The following is a 12,868-nucleotide window of genomic DNA, read 5'->3' as shown; positions in this document are numbered from 1 at the left end:
AAAATACACCACAAAAAACAGAGTAAACAGAGCCCCGCATCACCAAACAGTCAAACACACACCATTAGGTGTGAGCAAAAACATCATACACGGTTCGGAAATACACCATTGGAGGTGGTGAGTTATATGGTGTATTTTTTTGAGTCTGTTGTGTATTTTGTGATGTTTTATTGCATTTCATTGTGGTGTGTTTTTCTTACACTGTTGGTGCATATTGTTAACACTGTTGATGTATTCTGAAATTCCGTCGCACCGCGGCACGGGAAGGCCCCGCCGCATTTGAACTTTATTATTATTATTATTATTATTATATATATATATATATATATATATATATATATATATATATATATATAATCCTCCAAACCATTTCCCCCCAAACTTAGGGGTATTTATGTCAAATCATATATATTCTGATTATAGAATATTTAATTATGGAGATTCCTTGTGATATATATACATGTATATTTTGATTGATATTAATAAAATATAAATATAAATTAGGTAGTAAAAATCCGTGTGATATATATACATGTATATATTGATGATATTAGTAAAATATAAATATAAATTAGGTAGTAAAAAATAATTCAATAATTAAATTAAATATAGTAATAATTAAGGATTTGCTATTTAAACTCACCATTAGGCTAAACTCAAAGCTATCACCTACAAACTTATTCTTGCTTTTCTACTCTCCTTTTTACACAGATTTTCAATGGCAGCTGAACCTCAGTCTGAGATTGTTGGTAATCAACTTCATGTAGGACTGCGGTGGAATCACATTAGGTTTAGAGTGCTTCGTGTCGTTCGTCTTCCTGAGACAAAAGATTCTCAAACCATTAAATCTATAGAGTCTGTAGTACATGATGTAGAGGTATTTTTTTTTTGAACCATTAATATTTTGTATCTCTAAAATTTATTGTTGATGCATATGTTTTTTTTTTGTAATAATTTCATGGAACATTTATACTTATGCATATTCCACCATTGTATGTACAAAAGTGGTTCAACAAATTTAAAGAAGGCAAAGTTTATCGAATCTATAGATTTGATGTGGTTTATAATGTCTATAGAAACAAAACTTCTAATCTCAGGTGTATGTTGAGGTTTTGTGATAGAACTACTGTAGAAGTATTGAAAGATGCAGATTTCCCAACACTTCTAATCTGTACACATGTTAATGACGAATATGTCAACGTTTTATGTTTGTTATGTTATTTGTTATTATTTTTAGTCCTACAAGTTATTTTGTACGAAATTTATATTCCATCGATATATAAAATCGAATATTCCTAACATATTTCATACATATTCCGTGCAAGAGATATAGAAAATTATGTATTACTCTACTAATTAAATTAAATATGGTAATTACCGTGTACAGATTATTATTTGTTAAGCCGTGTAATAAATACACTCGAGAACGAATAATAATCTGTAAATAATCCGTGTAAGCAGAGTATTTATTACACGACTTAAAAAATAATAATCTGTACATGGTAATTACCATATTTAATTTAATTAGTAGAGTAATACATAATTTTCTATATCTCTTGCACGGAATATGTATGAAATATGTTAGGAATATTCGATTTTATATATCTATGGAATAGAAATTTCATACAAAATAAATTGTAGGACTAAAAATAATAACACATAACATAACAAACATAAAATATTGACATATTCGTCATTAACATATTCGTCGTTAACATGTGTACAGATTAGAAGTGTTGGGAAATCTGCATCTTTCAATACTTCTACAGTAGTTCTATCACAAAACCCCAACATACACCTGAGATTAGAAGTTTTGTTTCTATAGTCATTATAAACCACCTCAAATTTATAGATTCGATAAATTTTGCCTTCTTTAAATTTGTTGAACCACTTTTGTACATACAATGGTGAAATATGCATATGTATAAATGTTCCCTAAAATTATATATATATATATATATATATATATATATATATATATATATATATATATATATATATATATATATATAAACATATGCATCAACAATAAATTTTAGAGATACAAAATATAAATGGTTCAAAAAAAAAAAAAAAAAATTCTACATCATGTACTACACATTCTATAGGTTTAATGGTTTGAGAACCTTTTGTCTCAGGAAGACGAACGACACGAAGCACTCTAAACCTAATGTGATTCCACCGCAGTTCTACGCGAAGTTGATTACCAACAATCTTAGAGTGAGGTTCAGCTACCATTGAAAATCTGTATAAAAAGGAGAGTAGAAAAGCAAGAATAAGTTTGTAAGTGATAGCTTTGAGTTTAGCCTAATGGTGAGTTTAAATAGCAAATCCTTAATTATTACTATATTTAATTATTGAATTATTTTTTACTACCTAATTTATATTTATATTTTATTAATATCGATCAATATATATATGTATATATATAACACGGAATCTCCATAGTTAAATATTCCATAATCAAAATATATATAATTTTACATAAATATCCCTAAGTTTTTTTTTTGGGTGGGGATGGGAGGGGAGAAATTGGTTTGGAGGATTTTACTTATATATATATATATACATATATATATATATATATATATATATATATATATATATATAGAGAGAGAGAGAGAGCGAGAGAGAGAGAGAGAGAGAGAGAGATTAATTTGTTTATAAAATGTATTCAAAGTGTATAAAATGGAATATTCCTAACATATTTCATACATATTCCGTGCAAGAGATATAAAAAATTATTTATTACTATAATAATTAAATTAAATATGCTAATATAATTATCGTGTACAGATTATTAATTTTTAAGTCATGTAATTCAAACTTATTACTCAATTAGATCAAATCAATTTTACTAAGGTATATAATTAATTAAAACAGAATATTACCGTGTACAGATTTTAATTAAGGTCATTTATTAATTAATTACTTTATAATATATATTATTAAATATGGTAATTACCGTGTACACATTTTTGCTAATTTGCAATTTTAAATCCTCCTAACAATCAAGATTACCGTGTATTGAAAATCCTTTATTCAATATTATTCTGATTCTTATTTCTTCCCATTCTTTCTTACTAAACCGTGTACATTATTATATAATAACTAGTATTTTCACCCGTGCGATGCACGAAATGGAATTGTTGTAATATATTAAGAAAATTTAAATCGATATATAATTATTTAAGAGTTAATTTCACCAGAGGTCATTTATCTTTCCTGACAATTCCAAATTGAATCCTAAACTATAGTTATTAATTATTACAATTTATTCTATGTTACAACTCTTACGTTAATATTCTTACTATTATTATTAACACTTAATTACTTTTAGATATTATTATTACCACTTATATTATTATTATTATTATTACTATTATTATTATTATTATTATTTTATTATTATTATTATTATTATTATTATTAGTTTCTTTTCAAGTACTGTTAGTATATAATGGTCGTGAGGCACAATAATAATATAACCATAATTAAATATTCTTGTATTGTATTCTGGAGTTAATGTCATTTTTGGTCCTAGACTTATTGAGGCATTGACACTTTTCATCCTTCATAATAAAAATTGCCACTTAGTAGACACTGTTATTGATCGTTGGACAGTTTTGATCATCCGTCAATGAAGTCGTTTGTTGACCGTGAATTAGAAGGGCTTTTCTGTCTTTTTATGTCTTATTCTTCTAATCTTGTTTAGACCAGCGCTGCTGTGACTCCTGTGAGGCGAGATGGCGAGACTTGGCGGCTAAGTAGTAACCGTCGGTAGTGAGTAGCAGCAAGGTTCTTCTCCGGCGAGTTGTGGGTACGGCAGCGAGCATACGAGGCAGTAACTCCTTCCGGCGACGGACCAGTAAGGAAGATTTGGCGGTGCAGCAACAGATACGACGAGGTTAGGGCCTTCGCCGGTGGTTTTTGGTTCTGGCGAAGCAGAGAGGGCAGCAGGTCGGCGAACCTTCCTATGGTAAATTGCAGTTGTAGATGGCGTGATGTAGAATTTGCACCTGTAAGTCCTCCCTTCCATATTGACCACAAATATCCTTCCCATCTCTCTCTCTCTCTCTGACCACAACTACTTGGTGCACAACCTCAAAAACTCTGTTATTCTACCTGAAATTCATTGAAGTTTCAAGCTGAAAATGTGGAATCCGCCGCTCCCCAAAAATCGCATTGTCTAAGGTGTTGGAATGGCCGGTGTTGACTTCCTGACTGCTGTAGCTTCATTCCCCAACCCGGATGATAAAATTCGGAGCACCAGCTTTGAGGTTCAAGGAGGTGGTAACACTGGCAATACTTTGATAAAACCCGGATGATAAAATTCGTCTTGGTCTTAATCCAAGGATCATATCTAAGGTTGCTGATGACTCGCATGGCGAAAGAATACTTGATGAGCTTGAAAGGGATGGTGTTGATACATCTTTTATGGTGGTGTCCGAAGGAGGAAACTCACCATTCACATATGTCATTGTTGACAACAAAAAAAAAAAAAAAAAAAAAACTCGCACGTGCATTTTCACTCCAGGATATCCACCCATGATATATGAGGGTCTACATACCCAAATCAAAATTGTCTTCAGCGCTTGGAGTAAATATTGTTTACTTAGATGGAAGGCTGCATGAGACTGCTTTGATTGTAGTGCAGGAGGCAAAGAGTAGGGGCACACCTGTTATAGTTGATGCAGAAAGGTTAAGGGAGGGGTTGGGTGATATTCCTGACTTTGCTAGTTATGTTGTATGCTCGACAAAATTTCCACAGGCATGGACTAACGCCCTTTCTATTCCAACTGCACTTGTTTCCATTATCTTGAGATTGATGTCAAATGTAAAATTCGTGATTGTTAGTTGGGTGAAGAAGGTTTCTTAATGTTAGAAAGGACTGAAGCGGATAACCTCAGTTTGAAGAAATGGATGTAGCAGTGACCAATGGATGGAGAAATACAAGGATTAGAACATAAAAAGACAGAAAACCCCTTCTAGTTCACGGTCAACAAACGACGTCATTGACGGAGGATCAAAACTGTTCAACGATAAAAAAACAGTGGCTACTAAGTGGCAATTTTTATTATGGAGGATGAAAAGTGTCAATGCCCCAATAAGTCTAGGACCAAAAATGGCATTAACTCTTGTATTCCGTGAGTCACAATAATAATATAACAATAATTAAATATTGTTCAATTCTATATTCTTCTAGGATTTCTATTACCATCATTAATTATTTCCAAATTTACCATAATTAAATAATTTGACCAATTATAAAGAAAGATTATTAAATAATGCACGGGACAATTGTTTAATTAAAATTTTTAAAAATTCATTAATAAAACATAAGGTTCTCATAGTTTTTTCTTAGAAACACTTTAATAAAGTATTTTTTTTAGAAATTGGTGGGCCAAACCGCCTACGACAGTTTGCGGTGGATAGATCTCGAAAAAATACGCGATTTCAAAAAAACATTTGTCCAAAACGGACAACGGAGTAAAAAGTTATGCCTTGCCGAAATTTTGACACTTTACAACTTAAAAAAAATAATAAAAAATTAAAGGCCGGTTTAGCTGGCAAGGCGGCCCGCTGAGGAGGCCGATTTCAGGATTTTGTTTTTATATATAGTATAGATTATATTACACTATTTTATAATATTAGAATAGAATTTTAACACAGAATTATTGTACGAATGGGAAAGTAGAAATCAATATATTTTATTAGGAAGAGAGATTTTTTAGGAATTGGGCGGGAAGTTAAAATTTAAGGATTTTGATTTTATATATAGTATAGATTGTATTACACTATTTTATAATATTAGAATAGAATTTTAACGCATAATTATTGTACGAATGAGAAAGCAGAAATCAATATATTTTATTAGGAAGATAGATTTTTTAGGAATTGGGCGGGAAGTTAAAATTTCAGGATTTTGTTATTATATATAGTAATAGATAATAGATTCTATTACACTATTTTATAATATTAGAATAGAATTTTAACGCAGAAAGAGAGATTTTTTAGGAATTGGGCGGGAAGTTAAAATTTCAGGATTTTGTTATTATATATAGTAATAGATTGTATTACACTATTTTATAATATTAGAATAGAATTTTAACGCAGAATTATTGTACGAATGAGAAAGTAAAAATCAATATATTTTATTAGGAAGAGAGATTTTTAGGAATTTGGCGGGAAGTTAAAATTTCAGGATTTTGTTTTTATATATAGAATAGATTGTATTACACTATTTTGTAATATTAGAATAGAATTTTAACGCAGAATTATTGTACGAATGGGAAAGTAGAAATCAATATATTTTATTAGGAAGAGAGATTTTTTAGGAATTGGGCGGGAAGTTAAAATTTCAGGATTTTATTTTTATATATAGAATAGATTGTTTTACACTATTTTATAATATTAGAATAGAATATTAACGCAGAATTATTGTACGAATGGGAAAGTAGAAATCAATGTATTTTAATAGGAAGAGAGATTTTTTAGGAATTGGGCGGGAAGTTAAAATTTCAGGATTTTGTTTTTATATATAGTATTAGATTAGATTGTATTAAACTATTTTATAATATTAGAATAGAATTTTAACGCAGAATTATTGTACGAATGGGAAAGTAGAAATCACTATATTTTATTTGGAAGAGAGATTTTTTAGGAATTGGGGGGGAAGTTAAAATTTCAGGATTTTGTTATTATATATAGTAATAGATAGATTGTATTACACTATTTTATAATATTAGAATAGAATTTTAACGCAGAATTATTGTACGAATGGGAAAGTAGAAATCACTATATTTTATTAGGAAGAGAGATTTTTTAGGAATTGGGCGGGAAGTTAAAATTTCAGAATTTTGTTATTAGAGAGATTTTTTAGGAATTGGGCGGGAAGTTAAAATTTCAGAATTTTGTTTTTATATATAGTATAGATTGTATTACACTATTTTATAATATTAGAATAGAATTTTAACGTAGAATTATTGTACGAATGGGAAAGTAGAAATCAATATATTTTATTAGGATGAGAGATTTTTTAGGAATTGGGCGGGAAGTTAAAATTTCAGGATTTTATTTTTATATATATAATAGATAATAGATAATAGATTGTATTACACTATTTTATAATATTAGAATAGAATTTTAACGCAGAATTATTGTACGAATGGGAAAGTAGAAATCAATGTATTTTAATAGGAAGAGAGATTTTTTAGGAATTGGGCGGGAAGTTAAAATTTCAGGATTTTGTTTTTATATATAGTATAGATATAGATTGTATTACACTATTTTATAATATTAGAATAGAATTTTAACGCAGAATTATTGTACGAATGGGAAAGTAGAAATCAATATATTTTATTAGGAAGAGAGATTTTTTAGGAATTGGGCGGGAAGTTAAAATTTCAGGATTTTGTTTTTATATATAGAATAGATTAAATAAAACAGAATATTATTGTGTGCAAATTTTAATTAAGGTAATTAATTAATAAATTACTTTATAATATAGATTTGGTAATTACCGTGTATAGATTTTTCATAATTTCACGGTATATTGAGATTGTGCACGTGGTAGATGATCAAGCTGATTGGTAATTCTGATTTCTTCACATTCTTTCTTACTAAACTATGTATATTGTTATATAATAATAGAATAAGGTTTAAATTGGCCACTGGACGTAACATGAAAATGCAATTAGGCCACTGAACGAAAAAAAAAAAAAAAAAAGGTACAATTAGGCTACTGAACACTCCAAATGTATGCAATTTCACCTGATAGCAGGTTACCATTAATTTTAGCAGGTTACCTGCTACGTGGCAGCTAAGTTGACATTTTTAATAATTTTAAAATAATTTTTAATAATAATTTTTTTTTTAAAAAAAAAAGACGGGGTGGCCGGCAGCCACCCCGTCATTTTATTTTTATTTTTTTCAATTTTTTTAAATTATTAAAAATTATTTTAAAATTATTAAAAATGTCAACTCAGCTGCCACATAAGCAGGTAACCTGCTAAAATTGATGGTAACCTGCTATCAAGTGATATTGTATACATTTGGAGTGTTTAGTGACCTAATTGTACATTTTTTGAGTGTTCAGTGACCTAATTACACTTTTTTTTCGTTCAATGGTCTACTTGCATTTTCAGGTTACTTTCAGTGACTAATTTAAACCTTTTTTCTATAATAATTAAATAAAACAGAATATTACTGAATACAGATTTTATTTAAGGTAATTAATTAATTACTTTATAGTATATATTATTAAATATGGTTAGATTTTACTAATATACTTAGATTTTTACTAATTTAACTCTATATTGAGATTGTGCACGTGGTAGATGATCAAGCTGATTGGTAATTCTGATTTCTTCCCATTCTTTCTTATTAAACCGCGTATATATATATATATATATATATATATATATATATATATATATATATATATATATGTGTGTGTGTGTGTGTGTGTGTGTGTGTGTGTGTGTGTGTGTGTGTGTGTGTGTGTGTGTGTGTGTGTGTGTGTGTGTGTGTGTTAGGAATTTATTGTAAATTTTGATGAGCCGAATGTATTTTTGAAAAATCAAGTAGTCCCCATTTTTATTCTATTTGAGTCAGGTTGAGTCTACGGAGTATGGTGCACCCATATCATGCAACCCATGTACAAGTCTGGAAAATCACATGTTGATTTTAGATGTTAAGCGGGATTATAGCTTAACACAATTATGATGCGGATAAGCCAACAAGAACCATGCTAGAGGAGTTGGAAGAAACGCGTGTGAGCTATGCCAAATGATCCTATGTTCGAATCTTAAGTGAAGCATTGTTAAGCTTGTTAAGCTTGGGAGACTAGCTTGGACCGTATGAGAGACTAGCTTGAACCGTATACCGTATGAGAGACTAGCTCAAAGTATACCAAACCGTATGGGAGAGGTCAAGTACATTGGACCGTATATCGTATGAGAGACTAGCTAAAAGGAGACTAGCTTGGAATGGAGACTAAGTAAAATGCTCAAGTCTCACAAAAGCCATGCACCATATGGAGAAACACACCAAGTATGGTGGACCAAGCTAGAAATTCGAAACAGAGCATCTCACCATGAACAACTAAGAAGTTTTTACAGAGGTTCCAGTATATTATTTTACAAGGATCATGAAGGAAAAAATAACTGATATATTTTCATCTGAACATCAAGTTTTTACGGTGGAATCGGAGACGCTCAAAGAAGGCTGATTCGCGGAGAAATTATTTTATACTCAAGCAAGAATCAGCAGATAAATTATTTGATCAACTTGACATGTCAGAGTATTTATGAAGGACCAGAAACGTCAAAGATTGCCGCGCCGAATTTATTCAAATTCTGGAGGCTACAAAATTCAAGAAACGGCAATGGGCAAATTATTCAAATCATCTGACAAAAGGAGAAATGACATCTACCTAATATTTCAGATCAAGTTGACAATATTATTTGATCAACTACAATTCAAAATGGACGATCAAGATCGAAAGTTGATCAACGGGCAAATAGCTTTTACTAGCTATAAATTGTCCAAGCAGACTTTAAGACAAGGAGTAGTAAAAAGAGAAGAGAGCAGTTAAGCAAGAAAAACCCCAAAGAGATTGAACAGTTCAACAACTTGAACAACGGCTAAAACATACAAGCTATATTTTTTATTAGCCGAAAAAGGGGGAAATAGAGTTTCATAGAATAAAATTCAAGTCTGAGTGAGAGAGAAATTTTATTTCTTTGTAATATTCTCTACTGAGTGTAGAAAGAGGGCGGAGTAACTAGAGAGAGTGAAAAACCCTGGTGGAGTGTAGCTTTGTGCGTAGCACTCATGGTGAAGGGCAGAGTAACAAAAGGAGCTTGTGAAAACCCTTGGAGGACGTAGCTTTGTGCGTAGTTCTCGTGGTGTAGGAGTACAACTTGGTGCGAAGTACTCGGGAAGGCGGAGTAACAAGAGGAGCTTGCGAAAAACCTTGGAGGAGTGTAGCTTTGTGCGAAGCACTCGGAGAAGTGTCGGTGGACACTTATTCACTATTGTATCTGGGTGATCGAAGAATAGTGAATTTCCTCCTTGAAGTGAAAGGAGAAGAGTGGACTAGGAGGATTACACCACCTCTGAACCACTATAAATCTCTCTCTCTATTTACTTACTGCTCATATATTTCATGCATGCTTATTCTAACTGCGAACTAACCCGATTACGATTTATCGCATATCTTTATCTGTCTGGGTTTGATAGCTCCCACGTATGCATGCAAGCCAAACTTTACGTACATCATCTTTGAACCATATCAAGTGTTTCTAATGTGTTGCATGTTTAGAATCTCTCTTTGAGCACCGCACTTATAAGCATAACACTTTACCGCTACTTATTCCGCTGCACACTCTAAGTTGCTTGTAAATGCTTGTTACTTAGAGTTGAAATTACCAAAGTGTTATTTGCCTTGTATGTTTTCGAAGAAAGTTCAAAAAGTTAGAGAAGTCTATTCACCCCCCCTCTAGACTTCTCGCCACCCTTTCGGGACCAACAAGTGGTATCAGAGCGGTTGTCTATTTGAGTCAATTTTGACTGCTAGATAGATCTCAAAATCTTCAAGATGAAGAGAGATATGGCTCTTGCTCAAATTTGCTTTTCTCACTTGATAAATTTGATGATTGGAAAATACGTATGCTGGTGCACTTATCTGCTTTAAATGACGAAATGTGGGAAGTCATCGCAAATGGTCCTATCCAAATTATGGAAGTTAACACTGCCGCCGCACTAACTCCAAATGCTCCACGATATATTCCAAAGCCAAAAATGGAGTGGACAAAGGAAGATAGAGGGCGAAATAATTTGGACAACATTGCCAAAGATATTTTGTTCAAAGCGGTCGATGACACCATATTCCTAAAGATTCGAAAGTGCACCACAGCAAAAGAAATATTGGATACACTTATCGGAATCGGTGAAGGCGATGAACAAGAAAAAGACAACAAACTAACCATTGCCATGAAGAGGTTCGAAGATTTCAAAATGCTACCGAACGAAAGCATCACCGACATGGAAGCTCGATTGATCAAAATCCTTGGAGAAATCACGGATCTGGGAAAGACCATTACCCAGAAAGAAATATCGCTCAAAGTGTTACGCGGACTACCTACAAATTGGGATATGAAGGTGACCGCAATGCGCGATCATAGAGATCTAAGGACATTATCTACGGATAAACTCTTTAGTGATCTTAAGGCGTATGAGTTCGAAATGAAGACACGAGTCGAGGAAGAACGTGATGAACGAACATCCGCATTGATGGCCGAACAACCCTCAACATCAAGGTCAGTAGGAAATAATGATTTTTTAACTGACGAACAATTTTCTTTATTTGTTAGGAAATTCAAGAAGTTCATGCGAAAGAACAAAGGATCACCACAAGGAAATTTCTTTCGAGAAAATAGAAGATCAAGAAGGGAACCGGTCGAAGATAACACAAACGTGTGTTACAATTGTAGAAAGCCTAGACATTTTATGGCCGAATGTCCACACCCCAAGGCGGACAAAAATTCGAATACTTCTCCACAGGTGGAATACAAATCCAAAGAGAAGAAATTCAAAAAGGGCAAACGGAAGGCACTAATAAGTGATTCGTTAGAAGCAAGTGAATCCGAAGAATCATCTAGTGACGAGAGTGATTCATCACAAGAAGATACGGCGCTACTATGCCTAGTGAGCAAAACATCCGAACATGAGGAATGCTATATGGCGCGTGAAATCGACGAAGAGGTATCTTCTAGTTCTTTTAGTTCTTTTAGTTCAGTTGACACTTCTTTCCAGACTCAAGAATCATTTCAAAGTCTTATGGAAGATTGTCAAAAAGTCATGGCCACTCATACTCAAATCAAAGAGCGCAATAATACGTTAATTCTTGAAAAGGAAGAAATGTCACAAAAATTGCAAAATGCTCTAAATGAAATGAGTAACTTGAAAGCCGAAAATGTTCGACTTCAAGAAGAGTGCAAAGCTAGAGAGGTTCGAGAACATAACCTTCGGGAAGTAATCGCATCATTTACAAATTCATCCAAAATAATGGATAAAATGGTAAACATGCAAAAACCCGCTAGAGATAAAGCCGGACTAGGATACGATCCATCATGTTCTCAAACCCCTGTAAAACTGACTAATTCTACTACTACTTTAATTAATAAAGTTCCAGTGGTAAAATTTGTGAAAAGTCAGTATAGCACAATGAGACAAGGAGTTGGTAATCAAATAAATGCCCAGAAAAATATTGCAAGGCCGAATCCAAAAATTAATATCTCGGATAGGCAACAAAATTTTAAAAGGCAAAAATTTGTATCTCCAAAGAGAACTAACGAGTCTAGTGCAACAAAACCTCATTGGAATATGGGAAGAATTCCGAGAATTGGGGCTGGGAGATTATATCCCTCAGAACAAGATTGGTCGCTTGATGACAAACCATGGACCAAGTCCAGATTTGCTCTTTTTCATAGAATCAAGCAACTATCTGCTTCTCAACCCGCACCAAAGCATTATTCGCAAGTGCGTTATGATTATAATGTTTTTAATGGTTACAAATCACCTATTCTTGGATCAGTGGGAACTAGGTGGATTTGGATGCCAAAAATTACTAACACAAAAGGACCCAATCAAGCATGGGTACCTAAAAATAATTAATCTTTCTTGCAGGAAATTTGGTATTTCGATAGCGGTTGCTCTCGACATATGACCGGCAATAAAGCTAGTCTAGTTGAGTTCAAAAGTATCGAAGGACCAAAAGTAGTGTTTGGTGGAAACGATCGATATGGAATGACAAAAGGAACTGGCGCAATTGTGAAAAATGGTCTACGAATTGATGACGTAT

The sequence above is a fragment of the Ipomoea nil genome, unplaced genomic scaffold (genome assembly GCF_001879475.1).
Source record: "Ipomoea nil cultivar Tokyo-kokei standard unplaced genomic scaffold, Asagao_1.1 scaffold2144, whole genome shotgun sequence".
NCBI classification, from domain to species: Eukaryota; Viridiplantae; Streptophyta; class Magnoliopsida; order Solanales; family Convolvulaceae; genus Ipomoea; species Ipomoea nil.
This window is presented reverse-complemented; position numbering follows the sequence as displayed.